General features: G+C 39.7%; 1 protein-coding gene across 3 annotated transcripts in view; it reads right to left on the bottom strand.

Moving 5' to 3' along the window:
* The window catches only part of COLEC10 (collectin subfamily member 10), a 407385-nt gene that overhangs the window by 205095 nt on the left and 175045 nt on the right, over positions 1-27245 (bottom strand). For 2 of the 3 annotated variants that reach the window (XM_072949642.1, XM_072949643.1), the window contains exon 4: positions 870-970. The gene's annotated coding sequence lies outside the window, so the exon portion shown is untranslated. Of the gene's footprint in view, positions 1-869; positions 971-27245 lie in introns of those variants that run through there. The other variant, XM_072949644.1, reaches the window with a different exon arrangement.

Below are 27245 nucleotides of genomic sequence, written 5' to 3'. Positions count from 1 at the left end.
CTGCTGTCTTCTGTTTTCTTCGTGAAGTGGTACACCGAGTCATCCACTAAGAGAGAAGGATGTGATACAACGATGGGGAGACTTAGAGCTGTAAAGCCTAAATGGGTTTGGATTTACTATCTTGGGGAAAAAGAGAGAAGACTGACAGGTGACAACGTTACTATAATGCCAGATCCATGAGGTCAAGGAATTTTTTCTCCCTTGTGTCTCCTGAGCGTTTACACACAATAGATGCTCAAGTAAATATCTGTGGAAGGAGCAACCTCAGAAGAAATTCTTGTATTCATTTCATAAATGGCAATATCCACAATACAATTTTGGAAATAAACTCTATTAACAGTATTTCAGTGAAATTGGTAGCATCTCACACCATATCATCTACCTTCTGCATTCCTCATGAGGCCAACCAAAGGGTCTTTGTGTAGTCGAGATCTGGACAAAACGCCTGTCAAGGGCGAATTAGAAGTATAAAGATAAACCTGAAGATTACGTATATATGATGGGTCCAGGTTGTGCCTTGGTGATGGTGAAGTGATTTGTGAGTGTTGTAAGACGACTGAAGGCAGGTGAGTCGAAGGTCCTTTGGGAACACTTCTGACCATGGCTGCTTCCTTACGTCTCCCCTCTACAGGTGCTGGCCTGCCCCTTACTTTCCATCTCTGAGCACCAGAGTTTCCCAGAAGCTGCCTCGGAACTGCATGTCCCCTTGTTCCAGAGCTTCCTGGTGCTCCATCTTTTCTCCTCCTCCAAGAGGAGCTTCTGCCAAGACTATAGAGGACTGGCCCATCCTCCCACCATCAGCTAGCCATCAATTTTGGTGCTCTATTTTGTAGGAGGTTCTTAACTCTGGAGGAAGCTACAGTACTCACTTGGTGTAGAAACGTTGCATTGTGATGATTTCAGGGCTTGAGATCTACATCCTCCTTGGTCCCCCATGGCCTCTGCTCCCTTAGTGCGTCAGCTCTTGCTTCTGTCATGTGGAAACAGAAAGAAGCGGGGAACAGCAGGCTGGTGTATTAGTCAAGTTTAAGCTTTTAAACTATACTTGCAAACCTGACAAAGTGCTTTATAACCTCCATATAAAACCCAAGTTTAAAGCAAAGACTTATTAAATCTGTACAAAATATACAAATGAGTAAACGATTGCTAATGGCATGACTTTCCATATTCCTTTCCAAAGCTGAACCAGGAAAAATTATTTTCATCTTAAACAAAGATTCATTTTTCCAATATCTGAGACACCTCACTAATCCATTTCAGGTTTTCGCTATAGTGCAGATCCGTCCACATCTGTAAAACAAAGGACTTAGCTGCAAGAAAATGAGGAAAAAAGCAAAGATCGCATTTCAGAATAACATGGAAAAAAACATTAAACCAGAATTCATTTTAAACAAGTTTCTGCTAGACAGTGTGGGTTGAGTGTGATTACTAGTTCTGGGAACCCATTATGAAACAAATAAAAGTTAAACATTGCATTGGAAAGTTGATACAGTGAGTTGAATTCATTTATCTATTGAACAGCAAATAAAGCTCAGTTTTGGCAAGGAGAGTCAGGATATCTGGGGAGAGGATTTTATCCCGAGGATGTGGGCAAGAACAATTTAGGTTACGAAAAAGAAAAGGTATAGAGATGGAATTTTACACAATCATTCAGAATGTGGTGGATTTATATTATGTCAATTTAGCTTAAGTGGAATGAAGTTGCTCATAATCGCCTTCTCTGCATAGTTCCTGGTTAGCATGAAGTATCCGCCACATTCTTTTTGTCTTCAGAAGGTCATAGTAGGCAAGGAAGCTCCTGCACGCACTGTTGCTTGTTGCTGGCTCAGCACCTTGGGGTAAAAGCCCCTCCTACAGTCCCTACAGCTCATGCAGATCCTCATTTGGCTTCTCAGGCTCCTGCGCTCGGTGCAGAGTTAGCTCCATGAGGAAGGGCCCTTGCTTCCCCGGCAGGATACCCTGTCATCCTCATCGCTGGTGTAAAGGCGGCCATGTTGATCACACTGAAGAGCATCACAGATTTCAGTCCATCCTCATGGGCCCCGGACAGCTTCCCAGGTTTCCGCTCGCACTCACTTTTCTCAATTCACATCCCTCTTCCCTTTTAACTGCCCATCCTGTGGATTCCTGTCCCCACCATCAGACCCAGAAGAAATCGCCTCACATAACAGTTTAACCAAGTCCCACAACTGAGGAAGGCCAAGCTGCCATCATAAACCCCTCACTGAAATATTAATGTTTATTTCAGAAGGGCTGTGTTTCTCTAATCAAACCCTGATGAAACGCAGGGTAAGATTATTTGAGCGGGGAAAAATTGGGGAAGATAATTAGATGAAGCATCTTTCATTTCTCAGAAGAAAGATAATGCCTTTGACTAAGCTACTACCACTGCAAAGTTCTTTGGGAAGTCCAACAGAGGTTAAACCTTTTCTATGTAAGACCTCCAGTTACGTGGTGAGGAAAAAATAATTCACTAGCAAACTATTTTCTTGATGTTCAATATCTTCATGCAAGCTTATCCATGTTATTGAAGTCACACATTTTTAAATCATACACAATAACTATATATTTACATATGTGTTTTATATATATTTATTTATATTTATGGGTAATATTTCAAATAGAGTCAGTGTTTTACATTATCTAAGTGACATTGCTATTCTTAGTAATTAGTGTTCAATACTTCAGATTTTGCTTTGTGTACCACTTTTGTTGTATATTTTAATCTAGATACTGATTTTTTTGTCAAAATAATTCTGAGAGGTCAGAAAAGAGCCAGTAAGTAGTTAGGGTTTGGTATATAAGAAGAGAACAAACCTCATTCTATAATCAGATCTTTATTTATTTTGTCTCCAACCTCCACCTGATGCCCCAGATTTATTGATTGAAAACCTGTCTTGTTATTCAATAAGGAGTAAGGGCCAGACACAACATTAGAGATTAGGGTTAATGAATAATACATGGAATCTATCCAAAATGAGGGGATATTTCTAGTACAAGAGACAACCGCATACCATACAATTTCAGCATGGTACAGCACTACTGTAATTTGAGAACAGACAAGGATAGTCGGTGTCAGCTCCACTGGGAGAGTGAGTAGAGTAGGCTTCGTAAAGGAAGCGCTGCTTGAGTTAGGACTTCAAGAACAAGGGAAGTTTTTCAAGGTGGAATCTTACAGTCAGAGGTAATAGCATATGCAGACAGTATATGCATGAAGTGGAGTTACTCTTTGGGAATTACAGCAGCTTGGTGGATTGGCATACAGAGAATGGGCAATGAAGCTGGCAACGAAGGCATAAGTCAGTTCAAGAGGCTTTGGGGGTCATGCCCATGTGTTTGGGCAATGGAAGTCATTAAGATGTTTCAAGTGGGAAAGAGCATGATCAAACGTGCAGGTCTGACACCAGTGTGTGGAGTGACTTAGAAGGAGTGGAGTGGCTTCCGGCTACTCAACCTTAGTCTTCTAGTACTGGGGTCGCCACCCTCCCTATCTGCTCCTCCCTTCTTGGAAGTCAGGACCCTACTTCTTGGCCCCCCATATAGTGAACCCTACATCAAAGGGATATTTTGTTCTACTGTCTACGAGGTTCTCTATCTCATATGCACTGCTGGATATTTGAGTCACAGCAAGTCTCCCCCCAACCCCTCAACATGACACATATGCTACTGCTTGGGCCTCCATTATTGCCTGTGCTACCCCGGGGGGTCTTTTCCATTTCTGAATACCAACCATTCCCCATCTAATCGCTCCGAGTCCAAACCATGGCATCTGGAGGTAGGCAGGCAGTTTCCTCCTCTGGCTTTGGATTCTTAGTAATCAGTTCTACCGGTTAATCTTCACCTTGGCTAACTTCATATGTACGTAAAATTGGCTCTAGTAACTCCTTGTTCTGAATATAGTACTCATTTTGTGACTTGGATACTAGACATGGCAATGAGAATAATAAATCATATCCAATGAAAGCTGCATTTTATTTTCCCATATATCAACTACAGTTGATTCTTTAAAATTAAAAAAAAAAAAACTTCCGGCTGACTTCCACCTTGTGACTCTAACTTCTCCCTTAAAAATGGAAAAACTACAGTAAACTTTAGAACCAGAAAATATTCATTATATAAAAGAAAAGTAAGCAGCCACCAGAACCATATGACAAAAATTCAGTATCTGACAGCTGGAGAGCAGGAGCAAAAGCAATGATTTAAAAATGTTCATCTCTTGATAATAAAACTTTTCTCATAGTAAACTAATTACAGTATTTCAATCCATCTGAAAGGTGTTACATTTTTAATATGTTAAAATGAATAAAATGGGGAAAAATGTAAAAAGCAAGAATGAAACACTAGACCACAAAACATCCAAGTACCATCTAATCAGCAGGAAGGAAGTATGATGTTTTAATGAAAAAAAAATCCCCAACGTGTAATAACCTAGAATTTTCATTTCAGCAATTGTCCCTTCAGTATTGAGACCTTTTGTCTGTTCCAGAGGGGTAATGACAGGTAGGATTTTACCTGAAATCCCCTCAAGTTTCCAGTACTCCTGGTCACTTCCTCCTCAAAACTCTTCCTGTTACTAATCAATGGTACTTCACCAGAGTCTCAGTGTAAGTCTGAACAAAAGGAGCCATTTCCCAATGGTTGTAAAAACGATGAAACAAGAAGGGAAGTTGTACTTTAGACAGCAGTAGAGGGACAGAGTTTTAGTGACATTTAAGACTGATTTCCCATCTTTTACAAATGAGTTAACTGAAAATTAGAGAAGTTAATTAGGATCATGGGTGAGTCCAGGTTTATGCGGGCATTAAATGTATACAATTTGGAGTGTCATTTAAAAAAAATGACATTAAAAATACTAAATTACATACAGGACTTTGGATGTGGCTCACGAAAGTGGGGGATTAATATTCTAATCAGAACTGAATGAAATAAAATCCAGTTTGAAAAAGCAAAAGCCAAGGAAGGGCTGAAGAACCCAGTCTCTGGAGATGCAGAGAAGCAGAGAGATGTCAGGGACAATGGAAACCAGACACCTGAACGTCACCAGGATTGTCTCTGCCACTGTTTTCTTTTTGCACATTGGTTTGATTTCCTCTCACTGTAGACTGGCGCTCTTCACAAGCAGGAAAACATGGCTCCTGATACTTAAGTTATTTATCATAGAGCTTCAGCCACTACTGAGATGGCTCTCTCTGGGCCAAGCCAAATCCTAGGGAAGGATCTTAATTGGTACAGTTGAGTCCAAATCAAGTGCTGTTAGAGGAGAAGAGTCATAAAAACATGGGGGCAACCTCTGGCACAGGGTCAGCACCAGAAAGAATCTGTGCCAGGAAGAATCTGGAAAGACAAAACAAGCTCTCCATAAAATGATGTCCTCAGTGCTGAACAGCGAGTAAGTGCTGTATTTGGGATCTTAATCTAAAGGTCCTTTTCCAGTACAATATTTTTCTCTCTGATTAGTTATTGCAGAAACTAAAAAAAAAAAAATTTTAATTTTCCTGGCTCAGAATTTTTGTTTTACTGTCAGAAAATTACCAGAATTACCAAAACAAGACCAAATACAAAAACAACCTTAGTTTTTCACTCAAAAGCCACTGAAAGTGAATGATCCTTATTTGCATCAATTCTGATTAAAGATTTATTAACGGAAAATATAGGACATTTGGGTTAGCCATGTGTTATGTATTAACAATACTAGAAACTGTCTTTTTTTTTTTAAATTGCTATTCTGATTTGATTTGTTGACTTTCCTATTGCTTCTTCATCACAGATGTAGAATGCATGAAAAAGTGCTAGCTGGTGGTGCCCTGGGATAAACAAAATTATTATTGCACAATGCTTTGAAATGAAAAGAGCACCACTATAAGCAATCACTTATTAAAGCCACATTTTTAGAACAAATAACATCTTGCCAAACATTTCAGGCCAAAAAGTTCCTGTATAAGGAAGCTGTTATTGATTTGCACTTCCTAGTGAAGTTATTCTCTATTGATTTTATATTTCTTTGCCTGAAACAAAGTACTTCGATCGTTGGAAAAATTAAAATGAGAGGAATTGAAAATGGGGAATTTTGACAAAATACATCATAATAGAAAGAAAGCCCCAGGCCTTTTTTATTTTTTCCTCCCACAATTCAGTTTTAACAATATCTTTTCATTTTATTTCAATTCTTAAACTCGTAAGTTGATTAGTTCTGGGAATTCCTCCCCACTTGGATATATGACATAAGTTGAAGGCATTGCTGTAAAGGATTTACATAGTGCCTAAACTAGACCACTTTGCTTGAAATGAGAAAAGATGGCGATTGGCAAATAATCCATGGATTTCAATTTCCAGCTCTCTTATCAGCAAGGCTTTCTCAGGATCAGGCTCAGCCTCATGGCCTGCGAGGGTATGACCGAGGCTGCATTTGTTTCACTATTCAAGAACAAAACAAGTCCCAATTCAGAAGTGGACTTTGGGAATACAAAGGTCCGAAAATAAAACAAAGGGGTGCAGATATCACAGAACAGTGAAGGCACAAGAAAATCTGTTAATACTCATATTCAGTTTTCATCACATAAGTCAAATCCTACCAAGCAGCCTCGGGGAATGGGGGTCCTTACACAGAAGCACAAGACAGGACACATGAGAAGAATAAATGGCAATGTGATTCCTCAGCTGATGATTTGCAGAAGGATGACAGTAAATGGCGTCTCCAAAGAAACACCACGAGGGTTCCACAGGGCTGTGAACCACTCAGAAACCAGAGTTAAGCTCTCCTCAGCCTGGTAAACGCTATTGGTACCAACATGGGGAGCCAATCTGAAGGCCAAAGGGCAAACCTGCAAGGTTTGCCAAACTCTCTAAAATGCAATTATAGCTACTGATCAAAGGACAGGTTTAACATACAAGAAACTTAGAGAAGACTCCTGATCACATATGGACATCTTACATTCTACCCACCTACACAACAGCATTACCTTCAATGCCCTTTTTAAATAAACAGTCTCCCCCCAACACACACTTAGAAGAGTACGTTATCATTTACATAAATAGGTTTCCTCCACTATCTGAAGGTAAAGTGTTCCTGTGAAACCTTTCCTACACTTAAATGGGGTAAAGAAGCAATTTCCTCAGGACATATCTTGCTAGCAGATGCACGATATAAATAGAGATACAGCCCAGATGCTCACAGACACAGTTAAAAGCTATGGCGGCTGGAAGCGGAGCTGCTGAGCGTAGCTCCCCGGGGAAGGAGCTTGGGGGTGCCGCTCACTGCTCTGGGCGAATGCCGCCTCGCAGACACAGAACACTATTTTCACTTTTCGCTTTAAGTAAAAGCAAAACTCCTGTTTGGATTTCTTTCAGTTAGCAAAAACAGGTACCAGTGTAGCTCTTTTGGAAAAGCAAAGTGGCGTAAAGGGAATTTTTGAGAAGCAGGGGTTAGCTGTATTTGTGCTTTATGTTTTCTTGAACCACTCAGTTTTTTTTTTACTGATATTATATTCAGGAATCATAATTTGGAAAAATACACCAGGTATGCTTAGTGCGGCAGAAAGTCTCCACTTTCTCCTCCAGGTTTGTTTTCCACCCATTTCAGCCTTGATCTGGGCCCAGGGAGAATGACCTCCACCAACGGTGTCACTGGGGCTCCCTGGCCCCCTGGCTTCTGGTTGGGTCTGGCCAGTAGGAAGCAAGCACTGACATGAGACGGGAAAATGAAAGGAGAGAGAGGATGGGGCACTATGTGACTTGTCCATGGTCGTACCTAGTAACGGGCAGGAGACTTTAAACCCTGGATTCCAGGATCCAATACCCATGTGCTAAAACACCCAGCTCCACTGCCTCACTCTGCCGTCTTTACTCGTTTTTTTAAATTTTGTTTTGTTTTATTTCTTTCTGCTATGGACCTCTGGGTTCCATCTTCATAACTACAAACTTTTTATTCAGAATTATAACACCACTGAAAAAATTTTGTCGAGCAAGCACTTTGCAGACTAAATATCATTAGGCCAGTTTAATTTACTATTACAGTTTAATTTATTATTGGATTTTCTATTCAGCACAGTTAAACCACTTTTATGTTTACTTTACTGAAATTATGGTAGTGAGCATCACAATCACTTCTCTGCAAACTGTACCCTGAACATCTGATTTATTGGTCAGTCATTTCGTCCATATCAAGTGTGACGGATTATTGCCTCTACCCATAGACTTTTCTTTTATGGTTATTATAATAAGGCTTTCAACGGACCCACATTTCATTTACATGAATTCAATCAGCTTGGCCAACAATTAAAATAAATCTAAGAGTTTCAGTGATTTCCCAAATCCACCCCCAAGGGATTTCCAAACATTAAAGATTTTTATACATGGCGAGGATAGAATTGAGTAGTGATCCTTCCAAGAAAAAATTAAGGAATTAACTTGGGGTGACGGGGAAGGGGTGTAAATGAGAAACAGTTATTAACATGATCTCAAAACATCTCCCTACAAACTACAATTTACAAAAGTGCAGTTGACTATGCAGTGGACAAACAAAACAATACCTTAACCAAGTGATAAAAGTTAACATCGGGATAAAGGACAGACACGATGTGCCTACCGGTATGAAAGCCTACGGAGCACGTGACATCACTTACTTAGCAATCACACCAAAAAAGCACAAACCCAGAGTCGTATGATAAGGAAATACTAGATGAATCAAACTGAACGACCGTCTGTAAAATTACTGGCCTGTAATCTTCAAGCCTATCAAGGTCAGGAATGGGAATTAAACAAAAAAAAAAAGGCTAAGGAACCATTCCAAATTAAATAAGACCAAAGAAACATGATAACAAAGTACAATATGCAATCCTGGACTAGACTCTGTGCTGGAAGAAAAACTGCTCTGAATGATACTATTTTTTTTAAATTTATTATTGTATTATTCAATTAGTTTATTTTGGTGGGGGGAGGTAACTAGGTCTATTTATTTTTAGAGGAGGTACTGGGGATTGAACCCAGGACCTCATGCATGCTAAGCAAGTGCTCTATCACTTGAGCTATACCCTCCCCCCCGAATGATATTATTGAGATACTTGATGAAACTGGAAATGGACAGTACATTATAGAAAATCAGTGTAACAATAATAAGTTTCCTGAATTTGATAACTAGACTGTGGTTATGTAAGAAAACACCCTTGTTCTTGGCCACTGAAGTACTGAGTAATAAAAAATAAATCAGGTTGGATGCAATCCTCTCCCAAATGGTTCAGCAAAAAGCTGTGTGTGTGGAGAAAGGTGGGGGGGGGGGGAACAGAGAGAATAAAAAAGCCACGGTGGCAAAACATTCAAAGTTACTAAATCTGTGTAAAGGGCATATACTTGTTCTCGGTAATTTCATTACGTTTTTCCTTAAATTGGAAATTATTTCAAAATAAAGTCCTCCCCCCTCCCTTTTTTTTTAAGAACTACTTAAAGACTTTAGAGGAAAATTGTTAAAATCTAATGTAGAAAACAATGCTAATGCTAAAGCCAGTAATTTGAAATTTTCACAAAATTGTAAAAGTGTTGCAAAACACGAAGTATTCACTGGCCGTTTAGTTTAGGGTCCTTCTATGGAATTGCACGTTACATATATTACCCAGTAAAACATACGTATTACTGCACTGTATCAAGACTCTTTGTACTCTGTATTTATGGGCAATTTAGGGATTTTCCAGGGTAAATTTTACTAACGTGATTTTCAACTTATTTTAGAACTTAAAACCAGTTTTCAAAATGTTACTTCAGCGTATTTCTAGAAAGTCCAGTTTTTCTAGGTCAACTTTTGCAGATCTAAGTTTTTAAGGATACAGTCTGCACCATCCTGGGGTTTGCGTTGATTTTCATTTCTGGCCACAGTGTGCTGAATATTCTTTTTCTCCCCAGATCTGTGTTTCACCCTTTGCTACCCTCCTCTGAATCTAGGAGCTGTGTCCAGAGTTTCTGTGCCCTCGGGTTCCCAGTTGGATGTGAACCGGGGGTGACACCAGCAGGAGGCTGGAAGGTCAGAGCCCAGTGACATTGGTTGTTTATTCCTGCGCTTACCCCAACCTGGCCAACAAAGCCTGCATTTCTCTACCACAGAGGTCACAGCTCCTACTGGGTGGCCAGTCTCCTGGATCGACAGCATTTGTCCCAGTTTCTAGTAATGGCTCTGTCAAATTCTGGCTCCCAAAAAATACTACTAAAAATAATTTGTTGACAAAGCAGAGTGTTTTGCTTATCACAGGAAGACAGATCACTTTGACAGAGTCTCAGCAACTTGCAAGAGAGAGAACAAAGTCTGATACATATGAGGTTTTGAAGGTCTGGTTTAAGGTGGATTTTCCAGTGTGAGGACTTGGTTAGCACTGAACAAAACCCATGACACAGTAGTTTGGGGTGGGTGGATCCAGTAAGATGAGGGTCTTCAGGTGAGTTAAATGAAAAGCAACTGCTTGATAAGCTTGGTTGAGCCGTGATCCTGAGAAGGGGAATATTTACTCGAGTGAGGATACATTAAGTAGTACGGTATTGAGACGAATGGACTTTCAGGAAGTTCCTAAAACAAGCAGTAAAGTTATCTGAAACTTCATCTTCCTGGAGAGTCGCCTGAAATAGCCAAGTCACGTTAATATAGACTGTAAGCTGTGTGGGTGGAGGCGGCTTCTGTTTTCAGCTCCCATCCTTTCAAGCCTATAGATGGTAGTGACTCCCCACTGCTCCTAGCCCAGCCCAGTCCCAATGCTTCAATCATCCTGCGGTTGGTTTTCCTTCCCTAGCCACATCCTTGTCGATAATCTATCAGACTTGCTTCAATTACTCCATTTGAATGTGCCATCTGTTTCTTACCGAAACCCTAACTGATAAAAATAATTGTGACTTGGATACACATCTGTTCATTTGTATATCTTTTTAAACTCAGCAACTCTCACAGAATTGCTCTGTTGTCTAGTATTAATCATCTGCCTTGCTAGTCGGGGTCAACATCACTGGGATGATTTGTTCACTGAAGAGGCAACGAAAGCAAACCAGAGTAAAAGATGGTGCTTTGTGCCTGGACCTCTTCAACCCCCGTCTACAGAAGTGGTCAGCTTGATCTTTTGCACCAGTGTTGACAGAAGACAGGAGACACTTAAACCACTGCATTGAAATACTGAGAATTTAACCTTGTCTTCCTGTCCTGGTTTTGAAAACTACCCCTCTTTCTGCTTCTCTCTGGGACTCATCCCCATCATGATAATCTACCTAGTGACTCAAAATTGCTTTATTCTTGGCAGTCCTGGCTTGCAAGAATTGGAGGCTTGACCATAAATCCTAGCCAGGTACAAAGGTGGCTACCAGATGACTGTCTTGCCTATTACAGCTGGCCTAGGGGAATTCTAACCCCACTCCTTAAATCTCTCTCCTCTAGCCACCTCCTGATGCGTGCGTGCGTGCGTGCGTGTTTTGAACCCGCAGTGCCACTATCTAACCACACTACCTCCCTTCCTGCTAAACTCTTCAGTATATCTGTCCTCTAAATATCTAAGAGAAACTGAAAGAAAGGTCGTATGCTGACTTCTCCTATATTATAGGCACAAAAGCTTGAAAGAAACTAGATTTTTAAATGAAACAAAGCAAAGAATATAAATGGATGTCTAAACACATTTCCTGAATGTGTAGAAGCTCTCTGATCTTTCTCCTCTCTACGAAGATGCCGTCATCTTTAATACACATCCCTCCCAGACATTCACAAGTGCGGCACCGAATTATTCAGTGTGATTTAGCATGTCATTTGTTCTGTGTTAGACCTGTGCGGAATGAAATGAAGAAAAGGACATAAGACAGACACAGAGGAGCACAATTACAGGCAAATCACACAAGATTTCACTCACCATTCTTTGCTGTCATGCCAGGAACTATTTCAGTTTGGTTATAATATGCACATTTTATCTTTTCAAGGAGATAAAAAAATCAGAATATATATCCCAATACTTAGAGATAAAAGGAAACTCGACACAAAAGCTTGTGTCATATGCAATTGCCCCAGCGCTTTAAAGAAAGGGGGATGGCATCTTCCTAAAGAACATGTTATGAATCCCCAGTGTATATGTAGGAAATACAAAAATCTTCCCCTGGATGTCATGTTGGGCTCGACTCTGAGAGAGCCAAGTACAGACCTACGTTGGAGCTACTGCAATGTCAGTCCAGACCACCACAATAAAGCAAAGACTGCAATAAAGTGGGTCACACAGATTTTTTGGTTTGCCAGGGCATATAGAAATTATGTTTACACTATACTGTAGTCTGTTGTGTGCAATTGCCCTGTCTAAAAGAACAATGTATACACCTTAATTAAAGAACACTTTATTGCTAAAATACGCTAACTATCGTCTGTGCCCTCGGCTAGTGGTAGTGGTAACATCAAAGATCACGGATCACAGATCACCGTAACATATATCATAATAATAATAACATTTGAAATATCTCAAGAATTACTAAAATGTGACACAGAGACATAAAGTGGGCAAATGTTGTTGGAAAAACAGCACCCTTAGACTTGCTAGACTCAACTGTGAAAAACGCAGTATCTGCAAAGTGCAGTAAAGCAAATCTCGGTAAGATGAGGTAGGCCTGCCACTGAAACACTGGTGTCATTTCAGGGGCTTTAACTGGCTCCTCGAGTAATGCACTGCAAGAGGATAGCCTTCCTGCTGAGAATATGTTTGTAATTTTTACTGCATAGATTACACACTATGCAATCAAATATAGCGATGAAAAGCTTTGGTTTTCAAGTTCGACAAACCTGGATTTGAATTCCAGCTCCTATTCTCACTAGCTCTGTGGGCTTTTGCAAACTAATTTACTTCATGAAACCTTGGTTACTGCAACTAAAAATGAGGATAAGGTCAACACCTATTCGCACAGTTATAAGAATTACATGAAATAATACATGAAAACTACAAAGCAAGATAGCAGGATAGAGTAAGCACTTGGCACTACTGTTTCATTCCGAGTTGCTGTTTTAAGTACTGAACTTGCACTGGGGAATGGCCAGCTTTCACATTTAACCCTAGTATCTCTGTTCAGATGACACCCAATAAATAACTCTTGCTCAATTCTTCCTACTCCACTAGTTGCTAATATCTAACAACCCGTTAGGGATTTGCATGTGAAGTTACACCAGCACATCATAGTTGCTGTTTGTCTGGGGTGAAGCTTACCATCGTCCACCTAAAAAGAGTTCTTCCTCCTGACTTACTAGCTGTGTTAAAGTGGAAAAATTCCTTTGTTCTCAAAGATAGCTGGGGTCATAAATTTGAGTTCCAAAACTAATGAAATTGGAAAAGAGAAGCAATGGTCTATATTTATCTGGAGAAGCACAACAATATAAAATCTGATCAGCACTACATCATCACTACAGTCATCCTTTGTATCCATGGGGGACGGTTCCAGGATCCCTACGATCACCAAAACTCACAAATGCTCCAGTCTCTTATATAATATGGTGTAGCATTTGCATACAACCTACACACATCTTCCCATACACTTTAAATCATCTCTAGATTACATATAATACCTACTACAATGTAAATGTTATATAAATAGTTGCCAACATGCCACAAGTTCAAGTTTTGGTTCTTGGAAATTTCTGGATTTATTTATTTTTTATGGTTTTGATCTGAGCTCTATTGAATCTGTGGATGTGGAACCCACAGATACAGAAGGCTGACTGTATATATCATGACTGTAATCCTTAAAATGTGAAGAAAACAATCAATTAAAAGATTTTCAAAAGGCCAATCCAATTTAGAAAAACAAACTGATTCATATTTAAATTGAAAGCCCTGTGTAAATTCCTTGCAGGTCTCTCAGAGCTATAAAAACAACCAGAACTCTTTATATTTATATAGTACTTAAAAGTTTACGGTGACCTTTCACTTATATTAACTCTTTCAGGATAGGAAAGTGGGATTATTATTCTTGCTTCACATATGATAACACAGAGACAATACTTTAGACTGGACTGTCAGGAGAGCCCAGTGCTGTGCTGCTGCTAAGGTGCACAAATCCAAGTGAGGTAAGGGACCAGTCTTGCAGCTCTCTGAAGGAAGAGCATTCCAGGGAGAGGGAGCAGCATGCGTAACGGCCCTGAGGCAGAAACATGCTTGGAGTGATGAGGAAATGGCAAGTGGACCATGGGGCTGGAACAGAGGTGGCCAGGAGCCCCACAACTTAGGGCCGTGTAGGCAACAGGAATAGTCCTGGAATCTTTACCCTCTGTACCCTTTCAAAGAGCTCTGAACAAGCAATGGCAAATCTGGACATGACTTTGCCTCTTTCAAGTCAAAATCTGACATGGCGACACATGACAAAGGGCTTCCTAAGTAAGCAGGTAAGATGCTGAGAGGCACCGTGAAGTACCACGCTAAAGCCCACCGTGTTACCAGCATCCAGCATATCTAGAACCTGCCTGGTTCCAACTCTCCTATGAAACCAGTCCACATGCTCGGGCATTCCTCTGTTCTTTCCTTGTGCTCAAAACCTGCTGGTGAGAGCACGAGGGCCAGCAGAGCAATCACAGAAGAAGATCTGGTACTTTCTGTTTAGCTACTTGTCAAAATTTAGTTCTAATCTGAACTCTGTCACATTCCCTAGTTGTGACGTAAGACAAAGTCATTTAAACTTTTGTTTTCCTCCCTCTGCAAAACAGAGATACTGATGCTACTGACATGTTCAAAGGCTGCTTTACCCTAGAAAAATGAGGTAATAACTATATAGCTGTTTCGGTCTCTTCTCTAGAAAGATGATATGTCAGCAAGCATTCATTAAGCAATTCTGTGTTCCCAGCCTGCGCTGGGCTCCATGGAGCATAAAAAGAAGTAAAATGCCCCAGCTCTGACCACAGGGAACTCAAAATTCTCTTCAGGAAAAGAATATGTCTCCCTAAGCGATGACTAAAACTTACGAATCTAAAAATCGGGAGAGAGGTCACAGTGATTTTGCCAGGTCCCTTCTTCCCTTCTTCTCAATGGGGCCCCGAGATCCAGCTGACACCTGACTGAGCTCCAGGCTTCTGTGAATTAATAGGAAGCTCTGGTCCTCATTTCCCCCTTAAAGGTATACAAACCCTTTATTTAAAAAAAAAAATCATATTGTGCTTTACAAAGAGAAAAAGGATGTCAAGGTCATCTAGTCTTTTCAAGGACAGCAGGAACGTACAGCATTTATGTTCTGCTCATCAAGACAGACCAAGTGGCTGTCTTCTGGTGATTTCTGAGAAGACCCCTGGGATCCACCCTCACGCTCCACCTTTCGCACTGGCCAAACCAAAGTGCCTATAATTTCCATTTCAGTGCCACATCTTTGGAATAAATATATTTTGTTTATTGACAGTCCTTGTTAGAATTCAAGCAAGTTACTAAGAAGCAGTAACCCATTAACTGCTCAGCATGGATTAATATATCATTCTCATACCAAGGAGAAAGGCCCCAGGGGAGTAAATATGAAAGGTTTGAGAACAAGAGATGTTTGCGAGAACTCGGACAAAGGAACCCGGAATCAGAGACTCTCAAACCTTCATGGGGCAAGATAAAAACATATGTCTAGTGGGTAGAGTGCTCAGAGGAGAAAATGGAACGTGAAAGAGAAGATAACGCTCTTAAGGCCAACTCTGGCAACTTCCTGATTTCGTCTAGGGCTGCTCTGGTGTTCTAGAATGAGACTGAACAACACAAGCGACGTTGGGGATACCCTGCTTCAATCCCTCCACTTTTTGCATAGAGAAAACATTACCTGGGGCATTTAAGTGACTTGCTCAAGCCCATTCAGCAAGTAAGTGACAGAATAAAGATTAGACATCTGGTGTTCTGATACCCCCTCTGCTTTGATAAATTAAAAATAAATAAATACATAAAGAGTGGTGCTCTCAAGATTAGGATTTTGGTCAGGGTTTTTCCAGATCCTATTTTCAAGGCTTTTAGTCTTAGAATGAAAGGTTCCTTTATTTTGGCTGTTGTGAATGTTTACTCAAGGAAAGGCTATTAGATGGGGCTCAGATTGGAATTCGTATGCAAAGAAGCTTAAACCCTTGGCAGAGTACATCTCAAAATTAGAAGGAGGAAAGCTCTCCTGGATCAGAGGTGGGTGCAATATGCAGACACATTTCCTCTTTTCTTCCCACACTCCCATCTTAAAAATAATACCAGACAGCACTAGACATCAAAGACTGCCAGCTGAGACAGGAGGAAGTGACTTGTTCAAACAGGGAGGGTTTCAGCAAGGTAAGTCCCTAAAAAATAAGGCCTGGTGATAAATGAAACAAAGCCGTCTCCAAGTTTATCAACGTCTCCAAAAACGTATGGATCTAACCCACAAACAGCATGAAAGCTCTTCCTGGTCGTGCTGGTGACTGGTTCAGTTTTATAGACAAATAGCACTTGAACTAAACAAATTAAAAAAAAAAATCCCACTGTTTTTAGTCACATAGGTCTGTTCTCTTCATTCTTGGCTCTAGATTAAAGAAAGAGTTATCATAAGGAGAAGTACGAAGGGTGAAATACAAATTTTGCTTAACATATTTATCCAGTCTCTCTCTCTCTCAGCGACAGTACAGCACATTGGTTAAAGGAAGTTTCAAGAAGCTAATAAGACGTGGACTCATAATACAGAGTTACTCTTGATTGGTCATGTGACCATGGGCAAGCTATTAACCTTGCTCCTCTTAATAACTAAAAGCAATTTAGGATTGTCATGAGGACTAAAATTAAAAAAAAAATCACATGTAAAAAAAAAAATCACTAGGAAAATGCCTTGCACACAGTAAGCGCTCGACAAAAATATATTCCTTGTGCTTCAGGTGTACTCACAGGAAAATCAATTATCTATATAAAATAACTTTAAAAAGCATTTGTCCATATACCCTAGCCCTCTAAATATCTTCTCAATCATTTAAAATTTGGGTTATTTGCACTTTAAAGACTTCTTGGTCTTTTAAAATACCACTGAGAAGAACAACACCTGCGATTTTAAGATATAAAAAAATTGGAAGGCATTCAATTTAAAAGTGATGAAAGTGATGAGATAAAGATGTTAAATTCCTATGTGGAAACAGATGTTCTAAGCACAAAGCTAGCTGCAGACTAGAAGAATATATTTGCAATGCAAGGGTTAATAGTCCTATTTTTATTTTGAACTCCTATTAATAAGAAAAATACAAATGTCAACTGGAAAATGGTCCAAAGATTTGAACAGACAACTTACAAAAGCCCTAGAAATAGTCACAAAGCCCATAAAACATGTTGAACTCAATTAATGACAAAAGAAATGCAAAGTAAAATAATGAGCTGTTATTTTGCTTATCAGAGTAGTAAAATTACATAGACTTATACAGCAATAAAGCTTTCCTTTCATCTATGACACCATCTTATACGAGGTGTCCAGATCCCCTTGGCGTCTCCAAGCAGTCACACAGGGGTACAGGTGTCATTCTGCTTAATCTCAAATATATTATGTCCAAAATCATTGCAGAAGGGAAAGAGAGAATGATGACTGCAAGGGGATTTTCTAGCCAGCCCTGGAAATGGGTTACATTAGCCACTAATACAGTACCCATTCCACTAACATCCTAGTGGCCAGAACACACTTACACAGTCCTTCCCCAACTGAGAAGAGACTGGGGAATGTGGTTTGTGTGTCCAGAGAAGGAAAACAAAATCCCATTTGGTTATATATAGTTCTGTTTCCATCGGAGGGTATTTTTTAAATGATTTTTATGTTTTACTTTATGTACTTGTCCTATTTTTTATTATTATTATTATTATTATTATTATTATTTTTTTTTTTTTTTGGGCAAGCAATTGTTACTACTTTGTAAATTAAAACAGTTACGTATATAAAGGGAGACTAGTAATACCTGGCCATGCCTGGTAAGTACTTTTCCCGGTTCTGATAATATTTAATCCCATTTTCTTTGTATGAAAATCCTCTCTCTTTTTTTTTTCTCCAACATGGGGGCCTCAATGTAGAAGAAAATTACAGTGAAGAGTCTGTAGGTTATGAATTCACTTCACCTCATAGCATCGTCCCAGGTCAAGGATTCAGAATCTGGGGAGCAAGCAAAGTAAGGACATCCTGATTAGAAGTCTTAGGGATGCACAGGGACATAAGGGAATTGGCCTTACTATGTTGGGGGGGAGGCAACCTATATTTTTGTTTACTTTTGTCATTTTATTTATCTTTTAATCATAGGAAAATATACATAATCATTGTGACCATTTCAAAGTGGAAAATTCAGTGGGATTAAGAACATACGCAAATTGTGTAGCTACAGAGTTTTTCATCACCCCAGATGGAAACTCCACACTCATTAAGCAATCACTGCCCATTTCCTTCTCCCAGTCTTCCGTAACCACTAATCTGCTTTCTGTCTCTATGGATTTTCCTATTCTGGATATTGTGCATAAATGCAGCCACACAATGTGTGGTCCTTTGTGTCTGGCTTCTTAGATGGTTTAACATGAGCCAGTTGTGTGATCCTATGCTCATGTCTCTGAAAGCAGTCCTATTCAGAAGAGGGGCTTTATTTCAGTCTGTAGCCTTTCAACATAATGTATTCTTCTCTACACAAAGAAGACTAGGCCACAGAGTAGTTGGAAGTGGTAAACACATAGAAAGGGAATTATAACAACATACGATAAATGCAATGATATTTGCATGCAGTGTTTAGGAGGAATGCAATTATCCCAAACTGAGCAGCCTGAGAGGAATTCAATAGAGGCGATACCAGGTTTTTGTATTAATGGATTAAGCAATGTTAATAAAGCAAAGTGATCTTGGGGAAAAGAAAGGACGGCTACCCTAGACGGAGAAAATGTCTTGAAAAAGACACCTGGAGGCGCTTTCAGCAATTTGACAGCTCAGCAGTCTGCTAAGTGGATTGTAACTCAGAGGCCAGGCCATGGAACAGGTGGGATGAGAAGCAAAGACAGAGAAATGGAAACATCTGCTGTAGCAAACCTGCGTCTCATCCCTACTCTTGCTGGGACAGAACTTTCACTCAGATCAGGTCTCATCTCATAATCTTCAGTCAACTTAATTAATTCACACACATTGTAATACCTGAGGATACACTGGCTCATTATCTTCTTTATTCACATTTTATCTCTAGTTGCCACAAGCTGATATTATCTTCTTCAAGGCAGAGACACAGAGAAGACTTTACATTGAATTGTAAAGGAGTGTCACCATCTCTTACAAGTGACGTAAAAACCAACCAACCAACAAGCAAACAAACAAATAAATATACACCCTAGCCTGGAATAGGATGAGAATTAGTACCAAAACTCAGCAGTTGTGACCAATGCTTGTTCAGGACTTGCGTGGCTTCTTGCCTGTGTGGTATACCGTTTTCCTTTGGTAAATTCAGTCTGCTCATGCTTCCTTTATTTCCCATAGTTTTGCTTGTTCTGTCAGTCAAGGCTTGTCCCATCCTCAAGTCAAAGCACGCAAACATGAACCCAGTTGCTTCTGCCATCCAGAGCCCAGAGCTCCTCAGGAACTAACGGACAGCCTCTTCCCGGGACTCAAGCTTTGGGGAGAGTGCGTGTAACCAGCTGACTTGCGATCACAAGTAACCCACGCTGACTGCTCAGATCCTAGTTTAGTCCAAGCCAGTGGAGAACACCTGGGACTGTATTTACTGCTGAAGAAAAGTTCCTACTGAGGCATCAGCCTTCTGCCCTCTTTACTTTCACCACCAGTCCTTGCAAAAATTAGAAATGACTTCCATCTCAACCTCCATTCACAGCCCTAACCCCCAACTAGGAATTTCACTGTTTTTTAGGCAAATTCACATCTCCTGGCCATAAAAAAATGAAAAAAAAAGGAAAAGTCATCGTTATAAGCACACCTTGCATTGGGGTAATTTTCAGTGTTGTACACATGATGATGCTATAAGAGTCATCTTTTTAGAAGAATTAATGGTTGTTCCCAGTGCATATGATACCCAACTTCTTTACATCTTGATGGGTTTTAAGATGAGAGAAACAAAAGCAGTGAGACACAGATTTTCTTCAGAGTAACAAAGACATGCAGAAAAGCCAAGTTCTTGGAGACGTGGAAAAACAAGCAGGAAGGAATGTGGAATTTTACCACACATAACAGATTCAGGTAGCTCCAGGATACTATTTCTTTAAAAAATATCCATTACACTTACCAGAAGACCTGGAAACCATTGCTTTTTGGCCAAACAAAGCAGAGGAAGAATGTTGGATGGCATACCAGCCCATGCACATAGTGCTAGAAAACCAAAATAAATACTTAAAAAGTACTCATCATGTTTTAGGCACCCAGAGAAGGTAAAGTTTAAGAGACACTGCTCTTTCTTACAACTTAAAAGGGGGGAATATGTAAAATGGGACAATTGGATTTTATATTATTATTAGGGGGAGGGAGGGAAAATTTTTGGACCAATGGTATTCAAACTACTTATAACTAACCCAAGGTACCACATATTGGATGCTCTGGCAGGTAAGAGAACACACGTCGGAGCTGGGCACGCCTAGGCTTGAATCCAGAACCAGCTACTTACCTTCTCACTTGATTCAGACACTGAAGTTTCTAAGCTTCACTTTCCTATTTTTAAACTAGGGATAATAATAGTGATTATCATATTGTATATGGATTATTTCTTGTATTCAATTGCTGTAGTGATAATAATTGGTATCTTAAGTGTTTTTGTGAGGATTAAATGAAATTTTATGTAATATATATGTACACACACACACACATACACGCATATATGTATATATATGTATGTGTTGTGCACATCAATGGTCAGCACATGTTTGTTGCTATGATTACAATATATCTTGGTGCCATCTGTCAGGCTGAAAATCTAAGTAAGTCCAAGCCACTATTTCCTTTCTTATTTCTCTTACTATTAATAGGAAGACTGGCTTCTTATCTTCCTTTGCCCCTTCACTGTTGTCAATGCTATGACTCCACAACACTCTGCTGTAAACTATAGACTAATCTTATATGAAAACATCAGAAATGGCCTCAAGTCTCCAAACACCCTCTGACCATGGCTCCAAGACACAGAACAACAAAGAACGAAAGGCAAGAAAGAGAGCAGTCATGGTAGAATTTACAGAGAAACAGTTTGTTCAACATAAGGAAGAATTTTCTAACAACCAGAGCTGTCAAAATATGGAATGAGCAGCCCCAAATTTGTAGAACTTTATGGTTGAAGGGACTTTAGAGGTTATTTCTTCAGCTGTTCTTTAGGGTTTGAATTCTTTCTACACCATCATTGGGAAGATACACTATTCCCTTCTTAAGTGCCTCCAAGAAACTCTTAAACACAGGAAACTCACTCACTCCCCTAGGGTGATATTCCATTTTGAGAAAGATTTCCAGGAGTTGGCGAATTTTGGTGGGGGTGAGTTGGGGGGGAAAGGGCCAGAGAGTAAATACGTTTAACTTTGTAGGCCACATACAGTCCCCATTGCTGCTGCTTCTTCAACAACTTTTTGAAAGCATAAAAACCATTCGTCACTCACAATCTGCTAGGGACTGAATGTTTGTGTCTCCACAAAATACATATGTTGAAAACCTATCCTCCAATGGAATGGTATTTGGAGAAGGGGTCTTTAAGAGTTGATTAGGTCATGAGGGTGGAGCCCTCATGAATAATGTTAGTGCCCTTATAAGAAGAGACAGCAGAAAGTTTGTTTCTTCTGTCTGACTCTCAGCCACATGAGGATACAAGGATAAAAGGGCCATCATATACAGACCAGGGCGTGGGCCCTCACCAGACACACGATCTACAGGCACCTTGATCTTGGACTTCCCAGACTCCACAATTGTGACAAATGAATGTTACTGTCTAACAACCTGAACTGAGTAAGACACAATCCATACCAAAACAGGCCACGGATGAAATTCCACCTGCCACAGTTTGCCAGCTCCTGCTCTAAATCGTAGTAATTCTTTCCAGTGTTAAGCCAAACCTACTCTCTCAATGTTTCCGTCCCTTAGCCTTAGTTAAATAAAAACAAATACAATAGAATCTGTCTCTGAACCATTTAGCTTACCGTTCTATCAACTCTTCGGAATATATACTTTTATTTTCTCAGTTTACAGACAGGGAAGTAGAGACCTAAAAATATTAAGTAACTTTTGCTTTAAGTTACACAGCTAGTTAAGAGTTGAGGATCCAGGATAGAAAAGCTAGAGCTTCAAGAAGTTCTTTCTACCCTAAAGGTGTATTTCTGCCCTCAGGGAAACACAAATTCATCACAGTCCTCTTCTGGCAGGTCTTGAAATGGCTATCAAAATGCACAAAAGTTTCTCTTCTTCATGCTAAATATCGTCTGACTCCTGTTGCTTAAATAATATGCTTTTAAACCTCACCACGGCATTCATTCTCCTTTAAGTACAGTAATAAATGACGACTGCTTTAAACTGCTAGTTTCAAAGTCATTTGTTACACAGTAATAGATACAGGAAGTATTTGGTCTTACCAGAAAGTAATGAGACTGCCCAGTGGGTAAAGAGTTTCCTTTTGGGACAATGAAATGTTTTGGAACTGGACAGTGGTAATGGCTACAAAACATTGTGAATGTACCAAATGCTACTGAAATGTAAACTTCGAAGTGGTTAATTTTATGTTCTGTGAATTTTACCTCAATGCTATTTTTTAAAAGGAAGCTGCCCAATCTAAACAGAGAAACTAGGAAAAAATAGGAAAATATTTTAACTTATATGCAGAATCTAAAAAACAAAACAAAGGTGCTATTTTCTTAAATATTTCTAGAATAATTTAGCCCTTTAAATTATGTAAATATACAGTTTGGGTCAAAAGTAAACTTCAAACAGCCAAAAAAAAAAAAGTGATGAAAGGATTTTAATTTTAAAACCCCAGTAAACATTTTGTGTTCAGAAGGGTAACTACTTTTGAACTTGGTTTTCTTCTCATGTACCAAAAACTATCAAAGTACAGTCTGTAATCAGGAATTCAATTACAAATAGAAATTAGAACTACTTTTCATAATGAGGTAAGATGTTACATCCACCGTGGGCAGGAACAATTGTGTAAATTATTTTGCAGTTAGGGAAGTATTTCTTTGTCATAACATGCATTTAGACTACACTGTCTCTGAGACTTAATATCTGCTTTTGGGAAATGTATACACATCTTGTACTTGAACTTAGCCCTCCTCCTGCTATTCCTCATGTTGCTTTATTCAATCAGTGATTCTTAATTTTGTCTTGTAGGATCATCTAGGGAGCTTAAAAATTCAGGATCCCAAACCTCTGAAATCCTGAATTGTCTGGGCTGGAATGTGGCCTGGGCACTGGATAGAAATAGACCATTGTTTTTAAACACAACAGAGAAATAGAACAGAACAATCCATGTTCCAGACGGGAAGATATTAGCATTTGAGAAATACACTGCCTGGAAACGTGGGTGGGATTGATGAAAAATACTAGGGCCAAATCAATGTCTGCGAATAACAGGGGACGTGGGAGGATGAAGTCTCAAATTGTGCAGACTGGTGAAAGGGGCACAGAGCCGAGAATAGGATAACAAGGCTGGGCGGAATGGTGGGTCCACGTAGGGACTTTCAGCAAAAAAGATAATTTATGGTGTTCCTTCTAAGAGTGTCCACACTCTGAGCACACAAATGTTTAATCCTTATCAAGTTACATTTATACCTCCACAAAATCCCCCATAAAATAGACCTTAGTGACTTCCAAAAAGTGTGTGTCTCATATTAACAGCCAAACCACTAGCAAAGAGGTATTAATGGGCTCGATTGTGTGCCCCCCGCCCCCGATTCATACGTTAAAGTTCCAACACCCAGTATATCAGAATGTAAATGTGCTTGGAGGTGGGTTCTTCACAGAGCAATGTAACAAAAACAAGATACCATCCTCCCTGCAAAGTTCAATTTTTAATATCAAAATATGTCAATGTGGTATAATGGGAAATATTTATTTGGTCTTTTGTCCCCAGTTCCAGGCACAGAGCTCCTAAAACCCTTGGAATTTCCTGAGTGATAGGAGCTTCCTTTGATATTCATAACAAGGCTCTTTCAACCATAGCTGAGTTTATGTTAATAAGGTGGCTCCTGTCAGCTCCGAGACAGCTCCACAATGGGGACTGCTCCCCCAAAAGACCAAGGCATAATTAGAAGGTTGGAACTTTCAGCTCCGCCCCCTGACCTCCAAGGAAAAAGAGGGGCTAGAGATTGAGTTCAGTCACACATGACCGATTATTCAATCAATCATGTCTTACATGATGAAACCTCTGTAAAAACCCCTAAACAATGGGATTCAGAGAGTGTCCAGGTTGGTGAACCAACACGTCAAGGTGCCGGGAGGGTGGCACGCCCAGAAAGGGATGGAATCTCCACGCCCCTTCCCTGATATCCTGCTCTGTGCATCTGGCTCTTCCTGAATTGTGTCCTTTGTAATAAACTGGTAATAGTGAGTGAAGACCCCCCTGAGTTCTGTGAGTTGTCCTAGGGAGGGAGTTGTTGAACCTGAGGAGGGGGCTTGCGGGAAGCCGAGAATTTGCAGCCAAGGCAGACAGAAGCGTGGGCACCCTGGAATCTGATACTTGCAACTGGCATCTGGAGTGGAAACCATCTTTGGGACTGAGCCCTTCGATCTGTGAGGTCTGATGTTAATGCCAGGTAATGTGTAAGAATAAAACTGAATTGTCAGACACCCAGTGGTGTTCAGAGAATCAAAGAGTTGCGGAGTCACAAACATTCATATTCTCAAGGCAAATAAGATTATGGTCATATTGTTACTCACCCATTCACTCACCATTTAAGGGACACCCAACACTTAGGAGGCTCTGGCTCCCTGTATCTCAGTGGGACAGCAAGGAGGAGACAACTGCGTCCCAGGAATCCCAGCCACGGATTCCCTAGGAGTCATCCTGGAGCCTGTGCTTCCGTCTGAAGCCTCCAGTTTCCTACAAAGCCTCCCTGAAACCAGCTCTTCCTAGCAGCCTCTGCCCAGGTAGCGGCTGAGTGCAGACAGGAAGAGTGGGAGAACGTGGGTGAGGTCAGGAAGGAAACCAACCTTGGCTTAACCTCCCACCAGCTCTTCCTTTCTTCTCCCTCCTACTCCTGTTCTTCAAGGCGTTCTTCCTCCCTTTGGACAAGAAATAAAGGTAGGATGAAGTGCAAATTACTAGTTGGAGGCCACTGCAGTTTTTAAGTCACCCACAGTTCTCCCAAGCCAATTAGATTTCCCTGGGCCAAGTCAACTTCCTCTCACCTCTTCCATATACTTATCCCCCATCCACACCCCGCCTCCAATCCACATGCACCCCCAGAAACATGCTGTGAGTCTTCTGCCTTCCCTGCCTCTCAATCTGTTCTTTGGCTGGTGGATTTGTGAGTTGCTTCACCAGTTTTCTCTTGACTTTCCGCTGCAGGCTGGTGCAGGTGGACAACCACACAGGCTGGGCCCAGGTTCCAGGCAGGTATGGATCCAAATTCCTCTTGCTCCTTATTACCTATGCGTCTTTGTATAAGTCACTTAAAACCTCTGAACTAGTTTCCTTTATGTACAATGGAGATTTTTACTCCAACAACCTGATATGTAGTCAGATTTAATTTGACTGTTAGCTAGGTTGGAGCTATCACTTAATATAAGCATATAAAACGATTAAGATCATGTAACTTTTGGAGTCATCTTAGAAATTAAAAGATTCTAAAAATGTGATTTGACTATTTTTACTCTCACAAGGAATGTACGCATTATGGTTTAGAAACTTAACATTAAGCCTGAATGGAGTAAACTCCACAGGCAACAAGGAACACTTGAGAATTCCACATTCATATCTCCTCACCCCCAGGGTTCTGATGGTTATTCAGTACAAGAGTCCTAACTTGCTCAGACACATGCATACAGATTTTCCTTTGTTCCTCCTTAGATGCTTCATTTGTAAACTTTAACGTGCAAAGTATTTTGTTTGTATGCTGAAAATCAAGTATTATGTATTTCATGAGTGATACAAGAAATTTTTAGAATAATTCTGCCCAAATCCAATTTTTACCTTATATAATGATTTAGAATTAAATTCTTTAAATAAAATAAAAAGTTTATCTGTTTTTTCAACACAGTGCAGGGAACTTAAATATAAATATATAAACATTTTTCATATTTGATGTTTTTCAAATATCCAGAGGAATATATTCTTATAACGTGTGAAAACAACACTATAAAAGAACAGATGAGCCAATCTGCTGGCTGCCACCACTCTCAATAACATTCCCCTGCCGTGCGTGCATGCACACACACACACACACACACACACACACACACGCACAAAGTAACTAACTTCCTGTGTGTCCTTTCAAACCGTTCTCGCCATCAAATTGATTTATGAATATATACACACTCATGGGACCTCTATTGTTACTGTTTTTAACAAAACAGAATTACACTATACATATAACTATGCAACGTGAGCTTTTTTCACTCACTTATATATTTGTAAAATACCCAATACCAGTAGATATAGATCTAACTTAATCTATTTTCTAAGGATTTTATACATATATGCACATACATTGAAAATTTCACACACATAGTTTCATAGCACTCTGAGAAGTTTTGTTTAGTACTTACTATTTCTCTTAATTTTATTTTTTTTATTCCTTTACGTCTTTCCTCTCCTATTCTATCTTCAGATTCATTCTATTAATTGTGAGCATGAGGATTTTATCATATGGTTTTGTGTTTCTAAGAATTTCCTATTGACAGCCTTTGTTTAAAATTCTGTTGTTATGTTTTCATGTCAGTTTGAAACCTGTATATCCTTTGGGGTTTATAGATTTTAAACTATTATCTGCACTTGTGTTGCAAATACATTTTACAAATCTATCATCTATCCATTGATTTTGGTATCTTCTGCCATATTTATAAATATTTAAATATGCCTGTCTTTTATGCTATCTGGATTTCCTGTCTTGGTTAAAAATTTTTCTCTCACAGTAAGGCAGTATGTGTAACTTCCTAGATTTTCTTCTAAGATTCTTATTTATTTCTTTAAAACAAAAAATATTTGGCTCTAATCCAGCTGAAATTTATTTTTATTTGTGGTTATGAGATGAAGCTCCCACTTCCTTTTCTTCCAGATGAACTGAATGTCAACTGTATTAAATAAACTATGTCTTCCCCCCATGAACAGGAATGTCAACATTATTATTATTCAAAATTCGTAAATATTAGTTTGTTTTTTTTTATTC

Source organism: Vicugna pacos, chromosome 25 (genome assembly GCF_048564905.1).
Source record: "Vicugna pacos chromosome 25, VicPac4, whole genome shotgun sequence".
Lineage (NCBI taxonomy): Eukaryota > Metazoa > Chordata > Mammalia > Artiodactyla > Camelidae > Vicugna > Vicugna pacos.
The sequence above is the reverse complement of the archived record's forward strand: the minus strand, read 5'-3'. Positions and strand labels throughout refer to the sequence as shown.